General features: G+C 43.3%; 1 protein-coding gene across 7 annotated transcripts in view; it reads right to left on the bottom strand.

Moving 5' to 3' along the window:
* The window catches only part of LOC110989242 (uncharacterized), a 515,163-nt gene that overhangs the window by 473,253 nt on the left and 16,799 nt on the right, over positions 1–25,111 (bottom strand). The window lies entirely within an intron of this gene.

Below are 25,111 nucleotides of genomic sequence, written 5' to 3'. Positions count from 1 at the left end.
TTCTTGAAGTTCTGCACAGTCTGCATCAGTTGCAGCTTCTTCTAATTCTTTCTTGATTTGTTGAATCTTTTCGTCTAACTCGTCCAATTTACTCTGGCTTAAAACCAGCTCGCCTTTCACCGTTTGTAGAGATTCGTCTAAGGCTAGTAACTCTCAGTAATTTAATCCTTCCGTCTGCGCTTCCCAATTTTCTGTGAGCTGTTCTATGATGTTGCTTACTTGATTGGCTGCTCTAGGTAGTTCTTCCATTTGAACTATTTCAGGATTAATGAATTTTAACATTTTGGCCGTTTTTGCTATTTTTCTGCCAACCTAGTTCTTCTCCAACAAATCTCGTCCCCAGAAGGCCATCCAGCCGCCCTGGTATTTTTGGCTATCGTGTCCAGGTTTACAACTAAATTGGGACTTCTTTTGTCAGTAAATTGTACTTCCTTACTAAACCCTGGAAGCGCTTTAAAAAGATAAACCGCGACATTTTCGATATTCAAAATTTTGTTAATTTGGTAAATTTGGTACGTCTGGTCGACCGGCAAGTTTGAAAAATCTATAGAAATTGTCTACAGTCGGATTGGTTCTAAATATAGCTCTGGCTCTATTTAAGCTATCTTCTTTAGCTGATATTGCCGGTTGACCCTCTGTGAAACTTGTTTCTTCTCTATCAATGGTGTTGTCCAATTCTTCTCGTTAACCTCGATCCAACAGAGGCATTTCTTCTGGTTCGAATCTGCCTTCTGCCATGTTACTTTATAATAAACCCTTTTTAACCGGTGGGGAAACTGGCTGGTAAGATACCCTGCGCCACGAGCCAACCCTGCATAGCCAATGCACCTGCCCACACCGCGGTTAATTTGGTAGCGTCTTCTACCGACAACTGATCCAAATCGGGTGCTTTAATTTTCAATAATTTATTACTCAGCATAGCGTATCCCATTGAAATGAGGCTAATATCCCATTGAGGCTAATAACAGCACCGTGATATACCGTGTTGGCAATCCCGTTTACGTCGATCGATTTTGCATTACTCATGTTTTAATGTATATGGTTTTTAAAATTACTCCTAAAATTTCCAGTGCAGGCACCGTGTTTTCTTTTTCAAAAACAAAACTAAAGCTATTCCTCCGACTACTAAACTGCCTGTAATCAAATTTCTATTTTCTGCAATGAATTGACAAATCATACTTTCGGATTTCGTCTCTGACTCTTACTCGCCGACTTTTAAGCGGGCAAGTTGCTGTTTCATCTTCTTGTTATGTTCAGGTAATGTTTTACCCTGTTTTGGTTACTGTTGGGACTTGGCTCTTGGCTGGACTCGGTGCTGGAGTCGGTGGTGGTTGTTCTGTTGACATCTTTTACAATAACAGGATTCTTAATAATAGCCAAGTGTTTTGTTGTAATCAACATGGCTACCAAATTTCACTGAGTAGGTGCCCCATAGTCTGACTAATTATTGGGTCGTTGTTCAGGTCTTTCGTTAAATCTTCTTCCGATTTCAGATCGACGTTGAATCCAAGGAATTCGATAGGTGTGGCTATGCTTAAAATCCGCGCGTATCAACTTAGAATCGAATTTCCCAAAGCATTTACAATTTCTTTGCCAAAGCATACCTCGTACAAGTTGAACAGCTTTTCTTGTTCTGCTGGGGTAAGTGATTCTATCTCTTTCTTAGAATACTCTTTACCTACATATTTGTTAGAATTGCCTGAGGCTATGACTGAACATAGTCGGCCTTTGATGTTTGGTTTAGGTTCGACGGATTCTGTTTTTGCATTAGAACTGAGGATACTTTTGATGTCATCCATTTTAATATATACGTTTTAAATTTGCTGAACGTTTGCTTGACAGATAAATATTCCCATGTATAAAACATCAACAAGTTAATTGTAATCACTAGCTTGATAACTATTTGAATTGTAGCATAGCTATTATTTAATCAAGCAAAATAAAAAAATGCTACAGTCGAGCTGCATCAGCCCAACTGTAGTATTTAAAAACAAATTTTAAGCAAATGATAATTAACTTCTTTCTAGTTCATCTGTTGTTTTAATTTGTCAGACTTCCTCTCGTAATTACAACTCAAGCAACACAAAATGCAATTAGATTTAATATGTCCTATTGAATTATCTAATCGTTTGATAGTACGATAGACAGATTGCTTATTTAAAAATTGAAGCTTTACGGGTACCTTACAATCTTCAGAAAAGCAATACTCATAATCTTCAATTAATCCATGGCAAAAATCTGTATCGATAAACTGGTCTGGGTCAAATCTGTTGTATTTTTGTCGTTTTTGCAGCAATCATTAACCCTACCCCCCTAGGGTGTATGTAAAATCGTATCGAAATTGGAGGATTTGGGATTGTTAGGGTTAATCCACCAACGAATTGTAACTTTGATCGGATCATTGCAGAATTTACATTGGTATCTTATTTTCTTACGCTCACAAATAGAGGCCCCACCGCGTTTGATGCATAGATGATTTTGTTTGCCGTGGGGACACTTACAACGCTCATTGGAAATTTTCGTCGACTCGTTACAACTGACACAACCCGCGCATATCTAAAAAAAATATTTTTGTTAATTACAAAAAAATTCCAATTTTTTTAATTTATGGCATCTATTACAAACTTTGCTTTCCAACTTAACCACTTCGGACCGGGGCATTTTTCAACGTTGAGGATGCTGGGCTGGCATGAATATCATTTTTTCCGTTTTCAAAATCCTTCAACAATTCATCATTCCATTTAACAGTCGTTTATAGCCGCACGGAGTAATCTTCAGGCACTACTCTAAGTTGACAGCTGACCTTTATTGACGCCCGAATATTTCAGCCAGGCCTGCAGCCTTGTAAACAGAGCCCAGATTGTGCGGTGTTATACAGCTGTCTTTTGTTCACGAACCTGGCTCAGTGCACTGCTGACCTCTTTTCAATAGGGGCCAGATTAGCATGCAGCAATGCTGTGTGGCTCATCGCTGCGGTGGTGGAGAGCTTTTGTCCCTGTGGTAATCCGCTTTCTCTAAATACCCCAAACCCTGGTATACGGTTTCTAAATAACGCTGGATTATCACCACTTTTGAGAGCGAAAAATGCCGGTCATGCCCTGCAGCCTGGTCTTTTGTTCGGAGTACGGTCTTTTGTTACAGGGCCCTGTTTCCTTTGTCCGAGTTCGGAGACCCCGGCCACACATATAAACCATACGGCTCCGATCCCGGAGTCCCCGGCTGGTAGTGGTTAATAATGATGTTACATAAATACATTTTTTAATCATTTTTAGTCACATAAAAAATATGACACAGGCGGCTTGGTATAAACGACTAATTTACTAAATTTACAATTTCGCAAATGCTGTTTTAATTGATCCCGTTTTTCATCTGCCACCACATCATTTTCGTCTAACATTTGGTCGAAAGATGATTTATCTTTGCAATAGAAAAAAGCTGTCCATGCAGTATTACTTCTATAGTGTAACGAAACAGGGTAGGCATGAATGCCAGTCTAAGCCATGAATTATTAAGCATTGCGTTGACCAATCAGTGTCGCGTAGAACACTGGGTCTGGGCGCTTGCGGCGTGCTTAGAGCGCGCACAATCAGTTGGTGAGTTTTCGCTGCTGGGTCGCAGAGTGGCAGGATCGTGGAGGACGCTTTCTACCGTTCTGTGCTGTGACTGTGCGAGGTATAGTGTGGACGCTGCACCTGGGGCGCTGCGTGTAGTGACTATAACTGGTAGGTGTAGTAGCGAACCGTATTGGGTCTAGATTACTTTAGTGATAGAGCTGAGTGTCGTGAACCTAGGCTGGGAGCTAGTGGTCTTTGCTGTAAGCACTGATAGTGGGGTGACGGCTGGAAGGCAATCTTGTCATTGTGCTAGCTAGCCTTGAGGTTTAATTGATGTACTCAGATCGCTGTGAGGGTAATTTCCCTTTCGTTAGATCGACCCTGTTTTGCATGACACTCTGTGTTATTTGTGTGAGGGCTATCACTATTTAGAGAGGTAACCCTTGGGTTGTAGGCTAGCTGTGTTTAAGTTAGTCGGGTGGTTAGTTAACCACGTGAGGCATATTGTATTGCCTTGTGAGGTATATTGTGTACATAAACCTTGGGTGATTTATATACCTTATTGATTTTTATTGCAATAAATCAAACACTTGATTATTGTCCTTGGAAATCCTGTGTCACTGTGAGGTTTATTTAGGTTTCCCTGTGTTTCATTACTGTATAGCCAGATAGATCTAGTCTTTCCTAATTGGTGGTAAACTTCCACCCAACGAACTGCCCCTAGGCTTAGTCCGCCGTTCGTTAACTGATATCCCCCCTTGTGTCAGGGTAGCCGCTCACCCTTGCTCAAGGTTAATAAATATATTTGTGGGGTTGGGCCAGGTCAATTCCATCCCTGATCCGGCCGGTTACTGGGTCCACCACAAGAGGTGTCAGTTGCATTCGCCACAAATGGTGTCAGAAGTGGGATTTTTAGGATTGAATTGTGATTTTATCTGGTTGTAGAGAGTAATAGCATAAGGGAATTTCTCTTGGAAAATTTTGTCAGTAAACCTCATTGAGGTGCACTGTGAGGGTAATTGTAACGAGGTAGGCGGGTTATGCTTACCTGGGTAGTTACTGCCCTGTACGTCGTGTTCCTTGTAGGGTTAGTGACATTGGTGGGGATTCTGTTTAGGATTCGAGCAGAGTTGCGATCCTTGCGACGTACTGCAGGACAGCAACTGCCAATCCTGTTGAGAATTCACCAGGTGGTAGTAGGTACACAAGGGTTGGTAAATTCCAGAGGCTTGGGACTGTTTGTCCCGCAGCCTGAATTTGCCTGTGAGCTACCAATATCGCCAAGTGGCCAGTGGCCGAGTCTAGAGAGTCTAATTGGGACTGAGATTCCAGCTCAGGAGGGAACTCCAGTATGAGCGAGGTTAAAGACAGTGGTGTTGGCTCGATGGGGACTGACAAGGGTTCTGTCCTGGATGACCTGAACCGTTCAAGAATGGAGGTTCAGTGGCTCAAGTGGGAGCGGGATCGTCTTTCCGCTGAGCTTGAGGCCGTTAAAAAAGGTTCACAGCTTGAGATTGTGAGTGAGGCACATACACCTAAGGGGAGGGATATGCCTCGCATAAAGGTCGACTCGGAAGTCGACTGGAGGTTGCCTGAGGATACCTCAGGGTATGCCTCATTGAAGGCACGACAGTGTTCCTGTCTTGGTACATCGCCAGAATTGGTTCCAAAGGAAGTGCCGAGGCAAGCTGAGAGTACGCCTGTGAGGCCTATTCCCATGCATAGTCCTAGCACCAACCCTTTTTTGAACCGTGAGGTTGATTGCGCCAAAAAGGAGCGAGAATTACACAGTGAGTTGTTGAGTTTTCTAACTCGCCCAACTGTGGGGGAATCCAACAAAGTTGTTGGTGAGGTTGACTCACCTAGGGAGGGGCCCTGGTCCCTTAAAAGGGAGTCTAGGTTAGTCGGTGGTGGGGTTCCTAGTAAACCTCAGAGTAAGCCTCACAGGCCTACAATTACCCCCGACCGATACAGTTCTGTGGAACGATTATTACCAACATTTTGAGGCATGCCGCAAGGTAAATATGTGGAGTGAGGAACAAGCAGAAGAATTTCTGGCTGCCAGCCTTCAGGGTGATGCCCTGCGAAGTCTGGGCGATGGTTTAAAGAAGTTCACTTACAGTGAACTGGTTAAGGTGTTGGAGAGAAGATTCGGCCCTGGTCGACAGGCCGAAAACTATTTGGTGGAATTGAGACACAGAAGACAGGGGCCTAAAGAGACTCTGCAGGAGTTGGGCCAAGCAGTCCGTGATCTCACGGTGAAGGCTTACCCTGAAATTCCTGAGGAGGCCCGAGAGCGCCCTGGTAAAAATCATTTTGTCGATGCAATTAGTAGTCAGGTTGTGAGGGAAGGCGTTCATCGTGTTCGTCCCAAAACATTGGACGAAGCGATACAGGCTGCTCTTGAGACCGAGAACTTCGAAAAGATTGAGGTTCAGAGAAGAGCTGAGGGAAAGCCCGCGAAATTCGCGAGGGCTATCGACTCTGACACTGAGCGACGTCTTCAGAAAATTGAGGAAAATGCTGGTCATCAGTCAAAGAGATTAGACCAAATGGTTGAGTTGCTGACAGGACTCAGCAAACAAGGTCTAAGCCCAAGTGGACAAGCAAAGTCCCCTCCAAGGCAGTCACCAAAGCCTGGGAGGAAGAAGCCTAGTGAGTTGAAGTGTTTCAAGTGTGGGGATGCTGGTCATTTCGCTCGTGAGTGCAGTAAGCCTCACAAGCAGAGAAGTGAGCAGGGAAACGTCAGCCAGCCGACCGGTGGGCCCGCGGGCAGGCTGGATGTTCCAGAGGGCCCAAGCAAGGCAGGAAGAGGCGGAAATCAGAAGGCGGAGAGCCTATAGGCACTCAGCCTAAGTTGGGTGTTCGGCCTAGATATGGGTTGTTCATTGATGGTGTTGTAAGGGGAACAAGCTGTAGGTTCCTGGTGGACTCAGGGTCTACAGACACATTGGTCAGTAGTCGAGTCTACCACGAAATGGCCAAAGAACGAAGGCCTGTGCTTGACATGGACAGCACCAACATTCAACAGGTCGATGGCAGTCAACTGCCAGTGATGGGCGTTGCCTGGGTTGATGTACAATTGGGAAGAACAACTTTCCCAGTGCGAGCAATATTTGCCGATGTCAAATATGACGGTATATTGGGCATGGATTTCTTGTTGCCCACTGGCGGAAATTTAGATTTCCAAAGTCTCGAATTGAGGCTGAATGGTGAGCGGCTGAAATGTACAAGCAGTACCGGAGAGCCATTCATTGGAAGGGTGCTCGTGGCTGAAACCATGGAAATTCCTGCAGGTCATGAGGCTGTTGTGCTGGCGAGGTAGCCACTATCTGTAAGGCAGATGATCAGCCAGCAATCATCGAGCCTGTGGGAAGTGGAGGTGAATTGGCTGAGCGAGGCCTAATGCTAGCCAGAACACTGGTCCAGTCGAGGGCAGAGGTTCTTCCTCTGCGGATTTTAAATCCAAACAAGGAGAAACGGGTTGTTCGGAAGGGGACAGCTGTTGGCACTATTGCAACAGTGGAGGTTGATTCGGTTGCTGTTGCTAGTCGGAAATGTACCGGTGAGGTTGGAGGAGACCTCCCGAGGCACCTGCATGATTTGTTTGACCGTAGTAAGGTCAACCTTGATGAGGATTATCATGCTGAGGTGAAGTCTTGCCTGGTTGAATTCCAAGATGTCTTTTCTTTGGGTGAGCATGATATAGGGCGAACAGAGGTGGTGAGACACCAGATTAATACTGGTGATGCCCGGCCAATCAAAGAGAGGCCAAGGCGCCACCCTCTGTGCAATCAGCGGGAGATTATGAAGCAAGTAGAGGACTTGCAGAAGAGGGGGATTATTGAACCGTCTGACAGCCCCTGGGCTGCTAATGTGGTGTTAGTCCAAAAAAAGGACGGGTCACGTCGACTTTGTGTTGATTATCGAGGCTTAAACAGGGTGACCATCAAGGATGCGTACCCTGTGCCTCGGATTGACGAGACACTCGATGCTCTTGCGGGTGCCGAGTGGTTTTCGACATTAGACTTAGCTTCGGGATATTGGCAGGTGGCCATGGACGAGGATGCCGGTAGGAAATCAGCTTTTGTGGTCCGAAATGGCTTGTATCAGTGGAGATGCATGCCTTTCGGCCTCTGCAATGCCCCAGCCACATTCGAGAGGCTGATGGACAAAGTAATGGCAGGCCTTCAGTGGGACACCCTGTTGATATACCTGGATGATGTCATTGTATTTGGCAAAACGGTCAAGGAGGAGATCGAGCGACTGAGAGTCGTTCTCTCCAGGTTGAGAGAAGTTGGGTTGAAATTGAAGCCAAGTAAGTGCTTCTTGTTCCAGAAGCAGGTTAACAACTTGGGACACATTGTGTCGTCCAAGGGTGTGGCTACGGACCCCGAAAAGGTGCGAGCCGTGGCTGAGTGGCCAACACCTAAGTGTGTGAAGGAAGTGCGAAGCTTTGTTGGCCTCGCTTCCTACTATAGGCGGTTTATCCGTGGGTTTGCTGAGGTGGCCTCACCGTTGCATACTTTGACTGAAAAGTCAAGAGAATTTGTCTGGACCGAGGCTTGTCAAGAAGCATTTGAGGAGCTTAAACAGAAATTGCAGGCAGCTCCTGTTTTGGCTTACCCTGTGCCAGACAGTGACTACATCCTAGACACGGATGCTAGTGGAGTTGGAATAGGGGCAGTTTTGTCCCAGGTCCACGGAGGCGAAGAGAAAGTTATCGCCTATGCCAGCCGCAAGTTGAGTAGGGCTGAAAAGAACTACTGTGTTACGCGGCGGGAGCTGTTGGCGGTAGTGGTCTATTTGAAACAGTTCAGGCAGTACCTGTATGGTAGGAAGAGTGTCCTTCGCACTGACCATGCTGCCCTTCGGTGGTTGCTTAATTTTAAGAGCCCCGAGGGCCAGCTTGCTAGATGGCTTGAAGTCATCAGTGAGTATGATTTGACCATTCAACACCGACCTGGACGAAAGCATGGGAATGCCGATGGGCTGTCCAGGAAGATCTGTAAGCAGTGCGGTCGGCATGATGATGAGGAGGAGGCAGTGGAGGTACCTCAGGTACCTGATGAGTTTGAGGGTGCTGAACCTCCTGGTATTTTTGTGGGTCAGGGAGAAGTTGTTGCTGATCCAGGAGTTCCAAAGGTTGAGGTTAGGGGTATTTTTGCCCAACCTTGTATGCCGAGGGATGCTGTTGGGCAAGCACAGCTGGAGGATCCCAGCATGAGTTGGATTGTTAAATCTAAGGAGGAGCTGAGCAGTAGACCTCTTTGGGAAACTGTTTCAGGCACCTCGGCTGCCCACAAAACGCTATGGTCCCTCTGGGACCAGTTGCAAATGCGCAATGGGGTGCTTTGCAGAAGGTGGGAGTCCGACGATGGGAAGTCAGTCACATGGCGACTGGTGCTTCCGAGGAAGCTTCAAGAAGAGGTCCTTCGTGAGCTTCATGGTGGTCGGACGAGCGGTCACTTGGGTGTCACAAAGACACTGGCCAAGGTAAAAATGCGGTATTACTGGCCAGGAATGACCGCTGACGTGAGGTCTTTCATAAGACAGTGCGAACTTTGTGGGAGGAGGAAGTCTCCTGTAAAGAGGAGAGTTTCCCCCTTACAACAGTACGTGGTTGGCGAGCCCATGGAAAGAGTGGCTGTGGACTTGCTGGGGCCACTGCCCCGGAGTGACAGTGGCAATTCTTGGATCATGGTGGTCGGGGATTACTGCTCCAAGTGGATGGAGGCATATCCCCTACCCGATGCCAGGGCTGAAACCGTGGCAAATAAATTTGTCACCGAGTTTGTCTGTAGGTTTGGGATTCCTTTGGAACTGCACTCAGACCAAGGGACAAACTTTGAGTCGGCTGTCTTTGCTGAGATGTGTCGGGTTTTGGGCATATCCAAAACTCGAACTACAGCGTACAACCCAAAGTCCGATGGACTGGTTGAGCGATTCAATAAGACTTTGATCAACATGGTTGCTGTGATGATTGAACCAAAGAGGAAACAGCGTGACTGGGATGAGTGTCTGCCATATGCATGCTTTGCATATCGGTGCACTCCCCAAGAGCCGACAAAGACAGCTGCCTTCGAAGAAACAGATGGAAGTCCCACAAGAGAAGCTGTGATTTCACTCTCCCCAACCCCCATATCACCTCTGGTCCGCTGCCCAACAGGGAAGTCCAACGAGCAAGAGAGTCAAGCCAAGAACGCAGAAGCTGAGCACTCGACGGTGTCTGACCAGCCGCAGGTTCCTCATAGTGTACCAATTTTTGGCCATGGGGGTAAGCCTCGCTCTATTCTGGAACTGATGAGGAAGGAGCGTCAGACTCCCGAGTCACCCAAGTCAATGATGTCCATGAGCTCAAGTACAGAAGCCAGCCCAGAGCATGAGGAGGAGGAGGAGACTGACAGAGACGAGGAAGGGAAACCAGCGAAGAGGATAAAGGTTGCAACCATAGAAGAGAAGATCTTCCGCAAAACCTTCCTCGATGGCAGGCTGATTCAAGAAGAAGTCCACCATCAGGCATACCTGAGACCAGTTGATGCTAATGAGTATCTCACAGTTGCAGAAGACAGCACTTAGTTTTTATTTGCTTCTATCTTTTGTCTATGACTAGCAAGGAAAGGCACTTTGTAAATATGCTTTGCTTGTGTTACAGGTTAAAGTTAACTTATTTCTTCAGTGTATTTTGAAGTTTGAAGTGTTGAGGATCACTAAAGGTTTTGCTACTAGTTGAAGTTTATTTTTATGTCAGAAAAAAATGTAAAAAAAGTTTTAATTGTATAAATAGCAGGAGAATTTTGATGTATATTATGAACTTAGTGGAGAGTACACTTGTGAATAAATTATGCTAATTGTAACGAGGTTTATTAGGTAAACCTCAGGTTTGCTTTGTATAAAGTTAGTGATTTCCACATTGTGTAAGTAATGTATATCTGTACTTATAACTGGTGTGAGGTTTATGGACCTCATGGCAGGGGTTATAACTGTATAAGGTTTATTGATCTTGGGGTTTAGGTAGACCTCATGTTGTTGTTGTAATTGTATAAAAGAGCCCTGTTTCTTATAGTTTTAGATTAAGCCATCTGGCCCGGGACGGACCAAGCTTAGCTGGGGCCTGTGTAATGAAACAGGGTAGGCATGAATGCCAGTCTAAGCCATGAATTATTAAGCATTGCGTTGACCAATCAGCGTCGCGTAGAACACTGGGTCTGGGCGCTTGCGGCGTGCTTAGAGCGCGCACAATCAGTTGGTGAGTTTTCGCTGCTGGGTCGCAGAGTGGCAGGATCGTGGAGGACGCTTTCTACCGTTCTGTGCTGTGACTGTGCGAGGTATAGTGTGGACGCTGCACCTGGGGCGCTGCGTGTAGTGACTATAACTGGTAGGTGTAGTAGCGAACCGTATTGGGTCTAGATTACTTTAGTGATAGAGCTGAGTGTCGTGAACCTAGGCTGGGAGCTAGTGGTCTTTGCTGTAAGCACTGATAGTGGGGTGACGGCTGGAAGGCAATCTTGTCATTGTGCTAGCTAGCCTTGAGGTTTAATTGATGTACTCAGATCGCTGTGAGGGTAATTTCCCTTTCGTTAGATCGACCCTGTTTTGCATGACACTCTGTGTTATTTGTGTGAGGGCTATCACTATTTAGAGAGGTAACCCTTGGGTTGTAGGCTAGCTGTGTTTAAGTTAGTCGGGTGGTTAGTTAACCACGTGAGGCATATTGTATTGCCTTGTGAGGTATATTGTGTACATAAACCTTGGGTGATTTATATACCTTATTGATTTTTATTGCAATAAATCAAACACTTGATTATTGTCCTTGGAAATCCTGTGTCACTGTGAGGTTTATTTAGGTTTCCCTGTGTTTCATTACTGTATAGCCAGATAGATCTAGTCTTTCCTAATTGGTGGTAAACTTCCACCCAACGAACTGCCCCTAGGCTTAGTCCGCCGTTCATTAACTGATATCCCCCCTTGTGTCAGGGTAGCCGCTCACCCTTGCTCAAGGTTAATAAATATATTTGTGGGGTTGGGCCAGGTCAATTCCATCCCTGATCCGGCCGGTTACTGGGTCCACCACAAGAGGTGTCAGTTGCATTCGCCACAATAGTCTTTTAAGACTGTATTATACTTTTTAAGTCAAGAGCCGGCACGAATACAAATAATGCCTGCCACTAAAGGCCATTCAACTCAAGGTGCATGTGTTACTGCCTTTCGATTTTTTGCAATATTTAGTAAACTGGTCAGTGTGCAGTCGTCTATGATAAACAGCGTATTTACACCATCGAGTTTTTCTCGATCTAGGTATACATTCTCATTGGTATAAATCCAGAGCCTTTCGAGATACGTTTTATTTTTGCTTAGCATTGGACAAATGATCACGAACGTCTCGTATGTAAACCGATATTTGGTTTCTAATAGATAAAAAATCCACTGGGTTTTACCACTGCCCGTATTGCCCACGATTAAAGTGCAATGTGGATTTTTATTCCTATTCATTGGTTTTTAAATAAACAAATCTAATAGACTAAACTATTAAAATTACCGTCGCTAACCGTCAACTGGGCGTCCATTTTCAAATATACATACATGTACAACGGACCTGCGGTTTCGGCTTCCTGTTCCATCTGTATTGATATGTCTCCTCCACTGTTAAGTGGTCTACCCGATCCGTGGGCCGAATTGTCATCGGAACTTTGGAAATCGAGCCATAGGCCATATTTATCTTTCAGGTAACTACCCATGTCAACACCAGTTAAGTTTAAATCTTTCATACACGCTCTACCGGATTCCGTATCCGAGTCCCCAAAGAACTTGCTAATTTCGGAAAAGTGTCGATATTCGAACAGCCCTTGTGAATATAGCTAATTGGGCTTACCTTCGACAGTTACGCTTGTTTTTCATGATGCGAGTTGTAAAATTGAGGATTTTTTATTACCAGATCTTTGAATAAAATCAAAACGCCTTTCAAGCTTTTAATCATTTGATCTATACTAATGTTCCACAACGTGTCTGATTTATTAACGAGCTGCTTTTTCCACAAGTGAATGCGGTCGAATAAGTAGTACATGTTTCCCTTATGCTTTTGCTGCAAACTTTGGGCCAGGTTTCGATTGGTGACGACTTCATACTCTAACGTTAAATCCAAAATGGAATATTTTGAAATTACAAACACCAACAAAATGGCGATCAGTGATACACCCACTACAAAAAATAAATCTTTATATTTTCCCAATAGATCACGCTTGAGAACCGTTTCATGTCTCATTTCCTTAAGTACCTCTTGGGTCTCTAAAACCATGTCACCCAAGAGATCAATGTCGGCTCGCATGTTGCCTAGCATAGATTCGGTGATGTCGGCGCTGATGTCAGTTGACTGGCCTTTGATTTGCTTGATGTTTTAATTTATATATTTTAAAAATGGCAAGTGCTTTAATGATGGTCGGAGGAGCTACAGTAAACGCATTGACGTTTATGGGGTCCAATTTTTTATGCAGCAGTTTAGCTAAAAATAAAGTCAATGAGGAACGCAAGTGACGTGACCTAGCTTTGGAACAACTAGCACAAGCAAAACAAACCTGGGAACAAAATCGCATGCACATTAGATTTTTTAAATGAACGCATGTGGCATGAGCATGCCAGTCATCAGACATTTGTCAACGTGGACGAGCGGTTGCGTGCTTATTCGGAATTGACCGGTAAAAATGTGACGCCCTTGCCGCCAGAGCCCAAGTTGTTGGACTTTTATGAACCTTCTGAAGATCAAAAAATTCGTGAATTGGTGTGGATTCTTGAGGGAACCACATTAGTTGGTTTTCTGGCGTATCGGTATAGTTAACTTTATTTTAAAATGGAGAACGAATTTTCAAGGTTGTTTGACAGGGCTATTGGAAAGGTGAAAGCGCCATGGATAATTCACATGAAAAGACGGGCGCGGATAAAACGGTTACACGAAATTGGCTGAAGAAAAAAGCAATTTGACAAATTTATTTACAAGTCAGTGATCTTTCCCTGGATGGTCGCCCCATGCTGCTCCTCAGATAAGTAGTTCATGATGTTAGCTGCCACCCAGAACTTGCCTAGAATGCCCCATCATCTGGGACAGCTGATCAGCCTTCTCTCGCAACATTGGGCCGCTGACGGGAAGATTCTTGGCTTGGGTACCTCGAAATTAGCGGAGTAGGACCTCCTCAACATCCTCGAAAGTGGGAGTGCGAAATCTCTTTCGTGAAGGTTCAAACTTTGAAGATTCAAAGTTTGATGTGATTGTTTCTCGGTTCTTGAGGATTGTTGCCAGTGTACTTAAAACGATCCCGTACTGGCGTGCAATATCAGCCCTCTTGCGTCCAGAATCGACAGCCCTGATGATTTCCATCTTGGTCTCGATGGAATGCCCCTTTCGCTTATTCTTGATAACAGAAGCCATTGCAGTGTAATCTTGACAGTTGTCTTGACGGAGTACGATAAACGTATGAGCTCTGAATAAAACCCCTCCCTTTTTATATATTGCCCAGCTCAGATTGACATGCAACAAATCACAGTGTGATTTATTTGTGTATTTAGTTTTAATAGCCAGAAATCAACATAGGAAGCAATAAGGCAAGTGATCTGGCGGCAACACTAAGAGCTACTGCTTAAAATATCAACCCTTTTTTTCTGCGCGCCCCCATTGTCCGTTTGCACTGTATCACCATCTACATATTCAGTTGGGTAAAGATCGGCGAGATGAAACAGGGTTATGTTCTGTGCGCCCCTGTTGTCCATTTGCAGGAATAAAAAAGAAACCTGGCCCGTGAGAGCCACACTTGTGAGTCTATTCACAGTGCACAGTTGGGAAATCGTAGGAGGGGATTAGCGACAATTAACAATGCACTGTATCACCATCCATTCAATTGATTAAAGATCGGCAAGATGAAACAACGTTACGTTGAAGTTCTTACAAAGGTGCATTGATAAGGTGTCGACAGACTGGGAAAACGTATGATGCCCGAATCGGGACAAAAGGTTTGTCACTGACAGCTGCAAATGGGTTGGGAACAATACTTTTGCTTGAATGGGGTCGGCGCAAATCGTCGTTGTAGGCGTGCACGTGCACATAATGACCAAATATTTCTCCATAGTAATGAACACAAATTGTTTGGGACTGGAAGAATACACTTGTTGCATCCGGGTTATCGTTATAACCGAGCTCGTTATAATGAGAGCCGACTGTACCTGCTCCTGGATACGTACATGTACCCAGGCCGAGTACTTTACAACCAAATTATATCTATATCTACCTATTATAGCTATATCTACCCTGGGATCGGGTAAACCGTAAACTTATAAATATGCTTTGACCATAGTTGACGTGGGTTTGAGATTTGAAGAGGCTGAGCCATTGAACAGTAAAACAGCTGAACAAGCGTCAGAAGCCATAAAAAGGATTTATAAAAGGTCGCCTTTGACTTTGCCTAAATTTGCTGTGGTAGACTTGGGGGCAGAATTTAAAGGTGAGTTTAAAAAGATATTTACCAAAAACAAGGTTGAAATACAAGTGGGTGAACCCAGCGTACCAGTACATAGATCCCAGGGAATCGTTAAAAGGTTCAATAGGACTTTAGCCGAACGGCTGTTTGGGCATCAGTATGCTCAAGAAATGTTAAACGTCAGTACAAGAAACGCAAAATGGGTCAAACGTTTGCCACAAGTTATAAAAGCATTAAATGAAGAAAATGCTAGGCTAATTGATAAAAAGCCGGCTCACGCTATCAAGTTAGACCATGTAAAGAAGCGACGGCTGCACCAGTCCCCAAAAGATGAAAGACAGAACTTCCTTCAGACGCGGTCATTAGGTACCTATATTACTCAGGTGAGCAAGAATACGGTACCGTTAGAAGGGCGACTGATCCGATTTGGAGCATGGATGTTTATCAAATTGAAAAAAGCACGAGTCAATTTAAACCAGTCTGAGGTACAAAAAGTAAATACGGGTCCGACTTTATACTTTTTACTCGGTCAGAAAAGAGCTTCAAGTGGTGCCTGCATATACCGAATTGCCGCCTTCTTGAGTAGTTAGATAATGCCTGTAGGCTAAAGTTTTAACCCCATTTGATAAAATGTAACGCTTCGTATCTAAAATTAAAATGGTGTGTCCGTTCGAATAAACAATTTTTATATGCGGCATGTGTCATAAGTTTTTGAGTTACCGTTTTTGTCACTCCTTTTGCCTTCTTTAAATTTTGATCCTGTTATTACGAGGGCCGGCGGACATTCACAATTCTGCCGTTATAGCCGGAGTGTCGTTAAAACCAGAGGGCAATTTTTCACACTCATTTTGCACAAGTTTATAGCCACGTACATGTTTGTTGGAATCATGTATAGGTACACCAATACCGCACACCGAACACATGAAAAGACGATGTTATGTGTCTCTTATTGATGCTGAATTTTTATCTAATGTTGATGAATACAATGATATAAATAAAGTACATTTAAAAGTCAAATATTTGACAACCTGGATCAGAAGAAGCCGAGAAGAACAGCCGAGTGGAAAGAAACATTCAAGTCCGTGCCGCTAAGTACATGTACATCACACGTCCTGAGTGTATGTTTTGCTTTCGTCATGAATTGGCTAACACCAGTCAAAGAGGGCGGCATTATTACCAGTACCGGTATGTCCGGGGGCGCAATGTCATTGATTAAAGATCGGCCAGATGAAACAACATTACGTTGAAGTTCTCACAAAGGTGCATTGATAAAGTGTTGACAGACTGGGAAAACGTATGATGCCCGAATCGGGACAAAAGGTTTGTACATTCAATCGTGGACACTGGTTCTTAGACAAGTCTTGGCTTGCCATCCTGCCAAAACTAACTGTAGGCCTACATGTAGTTCGTAAATAATGGGATAGCCTACAAATGAGATGCCGTGTCATTTACATTCAATCGTGGATACTAATGTCCATGAATAAATGTGAAAATGACACTCATGTATATGATACATGTAGTTCACGATTGAATGTGACTGGCAAGCCTGTCACGTGTACGTACCATTATTTACAAACGTTTTTTTGTAAAATGTCAACCAGGACTTGTCTGCACTGAAACACTAATGTCCACGATTGAAGGTAAAATGTTAATACGTCAACTGTGCATTCCAGTGTCCACGATTGAATGTGAATGGAAAGGCATCACTATTGTATGTAGAATGACCATTAATAAGTTGACTGTTTGCTATGGCAACGACAACCTACTTTTTTGGGCTACCAGCCACTGTCCTGATTTGTATGTAAGTTGTCAGTTAATACACAGATGGCCGCGGTTGCATGTAAAATTTACTGTACTGAAAACAGCCCAAATTATGTAATAGGAATTTTTTTTCAGTGCCGTATATTCCAAGATAATCTGATTATTAGATTAGATTAATTTATTGCTATTTGCATATAGTAGATACACAATAGAAATTGAAATGGCTCTCGTGCTAAAAAAAACAGTAAAAAAGCATATTAAGAACATCAAGTATCAAGTACCACAACATCACCATCCACCACACTAAATATATAGATAATGATCCACCAAATTACAGTTCACCATTAACATATTCCTTAAAAACCTCTACATAAAAATATCAGAATAAAGACACTAAATATGAAGACAAATAAAATACATGTATACAAATAAATAAAGTGAGGAATCATGACATACAACAACCGACTACTTGAAATCATTCCATCCCATTCAGTGCCTTTACTGCAGTTGGATAGAAACTTCTCCTGAACCTTTCTGTCTTACATTTAATAACTCTGTACCGTTTTCCTGACCTCAACTCAAAAAACTCATTTGCTGGATGATAGTCATCACGTCTTATGCTACTTGTCTTTCTCTTTAATCTCATGGCATATATTTCAGATACTGAAGGAAGATCTTTGCCAACAATACGAGCAGCTGTTCTAACAGCTCTCTCCAATGCCTCCCGTTCAGCAAAAGTCGTGTTACCATACATTATACATGATTGCTTGTAGATCACCCCCTTGTATTCAATTATGAAGCTGTCCTCTGTTGGCCAGACCTACACGTGGTTTGCAATTGGAGGCGAGTTCGCATACGGGTGTGTGGATGAATGTATGTTTTCAGTACCGTAATTTAGTATCACGTACATGTAAATGTTTCGTACTACACTCTTGAGTCGTGATGTGATATGCAAGTGGTTGCCATCCTTGTTTTGTCCTTTGGGGCACATGATCAGTTATTGAATTGGCAGGATAATAATTGAGAATGAATTTGGTGGGATCGACCATGGAGGTAGAAATAAATAAAACCAGCGTGAACCAAAGCCATTGAATTAGTGCAAGGAATCATAATGTACATAGGCAATACATGTGTAAGTGTAGCTGGCAAAATGACGACTTACAACACAAGTCGGCATTTGCGTTAAATCGCCATAAGTTTTTGAGTCCCGAGAGAGTCGACTTTAATAGCCGGAGTTTACTGTAATTCTACCTCTCTATAAAGGACAGCCTGTAGTAGTTATCGCCCAATCACTTTGCTTTCAATTCCTGGCAAGGTGTTTGCACTTATTCTGCTAGCCAGAATTCGTCCACTACTTGTTTCCCTGCCGAGACCACAGCAGTCAGGTTTCACTCCCAGCCATTCCACCTCTAACGCATATTCATGCGTGACATCGAGTTGAACTCCATCATGAGTACAATCGCCCGCTTAATGTCGCCTCCGTAGACATCAAGGCTGCCTTTAAATCTGTTGACAAAAACCAGCTCTGGGATATCCTCTCCTCAAAGGGAATTCAACATACCATTTTGAATTTGATCAAAGCTCTGCACTCTGACACCAAAGCCAAGGTCAGGATAGGCAATCACTTATCTCCCTCCTTCTCAACTTCCTCAAGAGTCCGGTAGGGTTGTGTGCTAGCCCCCACTCTATTCTGTTCCACCATGGAAACCATTGTGTCAAAGTGCGAGGCATCACTGCGAGGGATTGATGTAGGCAACCATAGGTTTACCAACCTCCTATAAGCTGGTGACGCTGCGCTGTTTATTGACGACCCAGATAGAGGGGGGGGGAAACATCTTGCAACCTTTGAACGGGAAGCTAGTTACATCGACCTTAAACCTTCTTGGGCTAAGACCAAGGTTCAATCCCTAAGTGAACCTTCACCTGCCCAGTTTCCCTTGTCCCCAATGTTTTAGATCGTGTTGAGTCCTTCTGCTACCTCAGAAGCACTAACACCACCTCAGGTCTATGAGGTACCAATGTCGCAGAATTGACATCGCCAGCAACATCATGGGCCAATTACACCATCTTTGGAGAAGCAAGGCCAGCCTCCCTGTCAAGCTAAGGTTCTATTGAGCTTCTGTGCTTTCTGCCCTCCTCTATGGGGCCGAAATCTGGACACTGAGAAAAAAAGATCAACAGTGTCTCCAGGCTTTCCATATGCAGTGCCAGCTTTGCATACATGTACTAGGCGTCCAGCGGTCTGACTTCATTTCAAATGCAATCATCTCTCAGCGCATGGGACTTGGTAACGTTTATTGGAAAACATTATTATCATTCAAGCTTACATCATGGAGCTTAAGCCGAACCGTACGAGTAATATTTACCCGATTGCAATCTCAATACTCTTGTGAAATTAATAGAGTAAAATGCTGTTTGCGCTATTCATTGTTTTAGAAACAACATTTAGACAGAAAATCACAACACAAAACAAAAGCCATGGAATTCGCTGTTGATTGGAAGACATTATACTTACGTCAGTGCAGCGGCTGTGTGTTACTGTTGAAACTAACAACACACCACATTCGTGCGATGCAACTTCTCGTGATTAATTGACTAATCATGATTGTTCTTGCATGATTAATCAAGTAGGCAAACTCACTATTCGCCCAGCAGTAACACTTTTATCCGTAAAAGCTTGACTTTCCATGAATTTCTCTTTTTCATTCTCCTAGATTATAATTTTTTCACTTTACTTTGAACAGTGAGGTATTAATTTTCTTCTTTCGAATAAATCATAATTAGCATCAATATGAGTAATTTCTATGGATATTATTCAAAATTTACTCTTTCTATGGGTATTTCTTTAAAAAAAGTCATAAAATACAGTGCCACTGAGTCTGCGCCTGCCGTCGCCATGGGGAATCTCAAAATAAAAGGTGCACAGGACTGTTTCTGGCTCCATATTTTTGGTAACGCCCTCAATTATTTAAGTCTGTAAAGTAAAGCTTTATGCTCTGTTGACATTTTTCCCAAATGCTCCCTGGAAATGCTTTTAATTCCCACAAACACGTACATGTAGGCCCTAGCTGCAAAAAGAAAAACGTCGAAGTGACAATCGATCATCAACGGTAAATTAACGGCAGTGCACAATTTCACTGAAGAGTTTCAAGACAAGAAAGTTGGATGAGTAAATATTTGTATGTGCAAATTGGGGATTGTGTATTTAAGGACCCCCCAAGTTTTTTTTATTTTAATCTTTGCAAAACCGGTCATTCTCCTCAAAACCACGCTGTCTGAACTTTGACTCTGTTTTTTGAACATTTCAAATTGTAAACTGTGAGAAAAGGTGATTTTTCTACTTATAAACCAGGTGTGCAAATTTGACTCAACCATCTTGAGTCATGTGTTATCATACCCCCAGTTTCCCCTCATAATTTCCCTCAAAACTCAAAACCCTGTCCTCTTTTTATAACATCAACCATTCAGTTATTGAGCATGATGTTACAGTCATCTACCTAGAAGAATCCGAACATGTAAATTAGGTCCCCTTTAAAGTGCGGGAACTTTTACATCCTATGCCTTACTGCACTCCACCTTTTTGATGGTTTGCATGTTATGGCATTTTGAAAGCTGCCCAGCGATAGTACCAGATAAAACATCCGTTTGCACTTGCTTTTCAAGCAAATTTTCCCTTTAAAACCCTGCAATAAAACTGCAGCTAACCTATATGGAACTACCGTTCTCAAATGTACACGTATTTTGTAGTGTTTAATCCATATTATTGGCCAAGAAATGATGATTTTAAAACATCAAAAATAAAACAGAAAGGAGATGTCTTTGTGGACAAACACAGAGCTTTTTCGGAATTTTTCATATGTCAGCTTTATCAATTTTGTAAGGGAAAGTTTCCTCTGATTTGTGTAAAAATTATCACAGTAATCCTCCGATGAGCCATTGATAAGATCGATAAAAGTACAAGGTGAAAACGAGTCTCTCTCTGTAGGATTTGTATATGACTTTATCTCATGTCACGTGACCCCTGATGACGTCAGTGTGATGAATTTATTCTGACAACCCCATGGGTTTGATGGACTACGTATGCTCCCAATACAAAGTCACTCAGATGTTTTGAGTGCACTAGTCTTTGACTTTAGAAAATTGACGTAATACTATTTGATATTTGGATATATTTGTAACCAAACAAAGATGAAAAAACACATGGTTTCTCTTTCATTCTCATAGCAATCCTCCGCTGAAGTTTAGGAGTACTCTCATTATGATCGATAATATTGCATGGTAGAAAAATGTGTACAAAACCTATGAAGAAGAATTAAATATTCAAAATTCGAAAATAAATCACATGATGACATCATCATAACGTCTTTATTTTAATATCTTTTTAGCCTTCAGGTAGTTCCTTATTGTTACTTTGATAAAGATCTGAGATTGCTAAGTGACAAAAATGGTGCCTCAAATCTGTGTACAAAGTCTATGGGAAAAATTAAATATTCTAAAATCAATAATTAAAAAAAATCGATGAGGTCGTCATGCCAAATTTCTCCTAGGACTGCCCTTGCTGATAACAAAAACAAGAGGTGTTTAGAAGAATGCTGATACACTTAAAAAAATAATTAAAAAAATTATTAGCCTCCCTATAGTACATGTATTAGGCCCTATAGGGTCTTTAGGGGGCTCGCGGTCAACTCAGTCTGTAACCAACTCGGTCCCGAGTCAACTCAGTCCCAAATCAACTCGGTCCCATTTAGGAGTTGCAACCAAGGTTACTTTTCAAGCATGCATGCCGTACACGCAGATAGCTTTCAAAATGTATGCCTCTTAAAATATTGTTGCTGTCGATCAAGTGTTGTACTTAAGGTGTCATTCGACTGAGCGGTTGACTTTTGCCAAACTGCTGTTAAAATTTGAAGTTTTCTTGCTTAAATGTCAAAATTTACCTAAACTAGGCCTACATCAGGATTGAGCAATGGTTCCTTATGGTCAAAATGTTAGTTAGTTTGAGGAAGTGGACTTAACAGGGTGCTAATGAACCCCGTATTTGCTGGCATGTTGTATGTTTTGTATGGAACTGCTGCCAGATCAGGCCTATAAAATTAATGAGCAGCGCTCGACAGCCTCTGCTCCACTGATGATGTACCCATGCAACATGGACGCAGTGTGATTTTAAGCATGGAGGAAAAGAAGAAGTGAGTTGGACCTACCGTATACTATCCTAATTTCAATTACATTATGGCTTATGAGTTATGTGGTCTCATTTCCTTTTTCGTATCCCCATTTAGTGGGGCGGCTTAGCTGACCAATTGTGCACTTTCCCTTAAAAGCATGAAACTCGTCATGTGGTTAAAGTAACACAATACAAAGATTTTTAGATTTCAAAATCATGGCTGCCATTGTGCATCTGTTTTGTTGAATATCTCCATAACTAGTTGAGATATCAAGACAGTTGAAACACCTATACCCATATTTTATGGGTCTAGGAAGCCAATGGTGGCATAAAAATGTTCGAAAATTGTTGCTGCTATCTTGAAATCCAAGCAGAGAATTCTTGCCCATTTTCCAGACATGAGAGCAACTACACAGGGTAGAGACGTTTTGCTTGTGTTCGATGAGGACGATGGATGTGCCTTGGCAAAAATGTGTCAACAGGACAGCGACAGTGATGCAATGCACCTTGCACGGGCTGCTTAGGTCGTGCGTAAACATCTGTTTGATAATTCTAAAATCTGTTTGATGGTTCATTTAGTGCAACATGTCAGGAGGAATCTGTGTCTAGTTCACTTATATCTTTAGTCAACATGATACTGGAGGGTTCTAGCATCAAGGACCAGGCTTACCAACCTTCTATACGCAGCTGCCCTGAGCTGGGCACAGCTCCTCAAGTTCAATGCAGTCAAGCATGCCCAAAAGCAGGCCAAACCTACTGATTTGAGATACAGTTTGGGACAGGAAACCCCACTGGCCATTTATGTTGGGTTGAAAGTACATGCAGAAACCAGAAAGAGGGAATTGGTGGAGAAGCTCTCCCAGCTTGGTATCAGCATTGCGTATGACAGAGTTCTTCAGATTTCTGCTGATATGGGAAATAGTGTGTGCCAACTCTACAGACTGGAACAGGTTGTATGTCCACCAAAGCTGAAGCTAAACTTGTTTACTACATCTGCTGTTGACAATATCGATGTTAATCTGGGTTCAACAACAGCTAAAGACTCACTCCATGGAACTGGCATCTCATTGTTCCAGCATCCAAGACAACCAGATGATGGCACTGATCGTGGTCGAATCATTCTTGGAGGTGCAGCTGGCACGAAGAAACAAGGTAATTTGCCAAATTACAACACCAATGTACCACCTATGCAGACATGTGTAAAGGGATCACCAGTTCCAGACATTGGTCTAGAGTCTCTGGCCCGGGAGAAGACGTCAAGTGAGCTTGGTAATCCAAAACCTCTGATATATTAGTCCTCAACACAAAGGAGATAGCAAGCTCAACAGTTGCACAGCAAAATGTCCAGAAGGTGGGAAAGGAGGCTTTGGGATCATTTGAGCAAGAAAGGCTCATCGAGCGTAAAAAGCCTCTCAATGATGCCATCTCCTGCAACAAGTTGCCATTGTTCAGCAGCTCATCGGCAAAAGCCCAACCTAAAGACAAACAGAAAATAACCTCTTTAAAGAATGACGTGCAACTGTTTTCCCGCCTTTACATTGCTTGTCAGACGTGGGAGGGAAACCTTGATGATTTTTTCAGTCATGAAAATCAGCCTTACCCTCCATCCTTGTCCCAGGCAGGCAAGCTTCGAAATGGAACAAAGAGTGATCTTCAGCAATGCTTTGAGGAAATGGTACCGCCAAGCACACAGGCTCCAGAGGTTACACACGTAATACTTGATGGGGCAGCAGTTGTTCAAATATTAAATCCTGGAACAGCGAAGACCTTCAGAAAATATGCTAAAGAGGTATTCATCCCATTTGTTCTCTCACAGTACAAATCTGCAACTCGAATTGACCTGGTGTGGGACCGCTACCTGACTGAAAGTCTGAATAGCATGACCCGAGAAAGGCGTGGAAAGGGAGTTCGTCGACGTGTGGGTACCTCAGTTGCAGTTCCCTGGCAGAGGCAGAATTTTCTTCGTGTCGACGAAACAAGACAGAGCTTTTCAGTTTCCTGTCCACTGAAATAATCAAATCAGTTAAAAACCAGAGCAAGGAGTTAGTAGTCACACTGGAAATAGAGGTTTTGATTGCTCCACCACGCATGCACCTCGAATCACTTGCTCCATGCAGGCAAGAAGAGGCAGATGGCCGCATGTTCCTCCATGCAGCTGATGCGGCACAGAGAGGGAATGACAGGATCCTCATTAGAACCGTTGATACAGATGTTGTCGTACTTGCCATGACAGCAACTCAGAGACTTTCTGTGAAGATATGGTTAGTCTTCGGAACAGGGAAGAGTTTGCGATTCATCTCTGCACATGATATAGCCACTGCTCTCAGCCCCGAGAAGTGTTAAGTTCTCCCCTTGTTTCATGCACTGACAGGATGTGACACTGTGTCAGCATTTGCTGGGCCTGGTAAGCGAACTGCATGGGCTGTATGGGAGTCATTCCCAGAGCTGACAAGTGCACTATCTGAAGTCAACCATCAACAGACAGATATACTGGAGTCTAGTATGAGCACCATTGCAAGATTCATCATTCTGATGCTTGATCACGCAAGTACCTGCAATGACATTAAAGCAGCACGAAGGAAACTGTTTGCAAAGAAAGGCAGACCTCTGCCTACATACCATGCTCTGGTGCAGCATGTTAGACATGCAGTGTACCAAAGATCCTTATGCTGGGGACAGGTATTACAAGCGCAACCTCAGCTCCCATGTCCAAGTGAGTGGGGTTGGAAAAAGACATCTGAAGGTCAGTTCAAACCGATTTGGACAACACTACCAGAAGCCGCAAAGATCTGCAATGAACTTATCCAGTGTGGATGCACAACAGGATGCACTGGTCGGTGCAGGTGTAAGAAGTCTGCACTTCCATGCACATCACTATGCTCTTGTGATGGGGAATGCAACAGAGACTAGCAAAGCCAGGAGATGATTAGCTGTGCTTTTTCAGCATCTGCTTGTGATATTGTCTTCTTGACAGGTCATTCCTCCCCATGTTTTGTGCCATGCTATGTTTATGGGCTATGTTTATGTCTCAATATCTCTAGTAGTTAAGGATATATCGAGCACAATAGCTTGTGGATAGCGGCCATCTTGGATTTCAAGATGGCAGCTACAAATTTCAAACATTTTTATGCCACCATTGGCTTCTTAGACCCATAAAATATGGGTATAGG

Source organism: Acanthaster planci, linkage group LG06 (genome assembly GCF_054643075.1).
Source record: "Acanthaster planci isolate LZ-2023a linkage group LG06, COTS_SCS, whole genome shotgun sequence".
Lineage (NCBI taxonomy): Eukaryota > Metazoa > Echinodermata > Asteroidea > Valvatida > Acanthasteridae > Acanthaster > Acanthaster planci.
The sequence above is the reverse complement of the archived record's forward strand: the minus strand, read 5'-3'. Positions and strand labels throughout refer to the sequence as shown.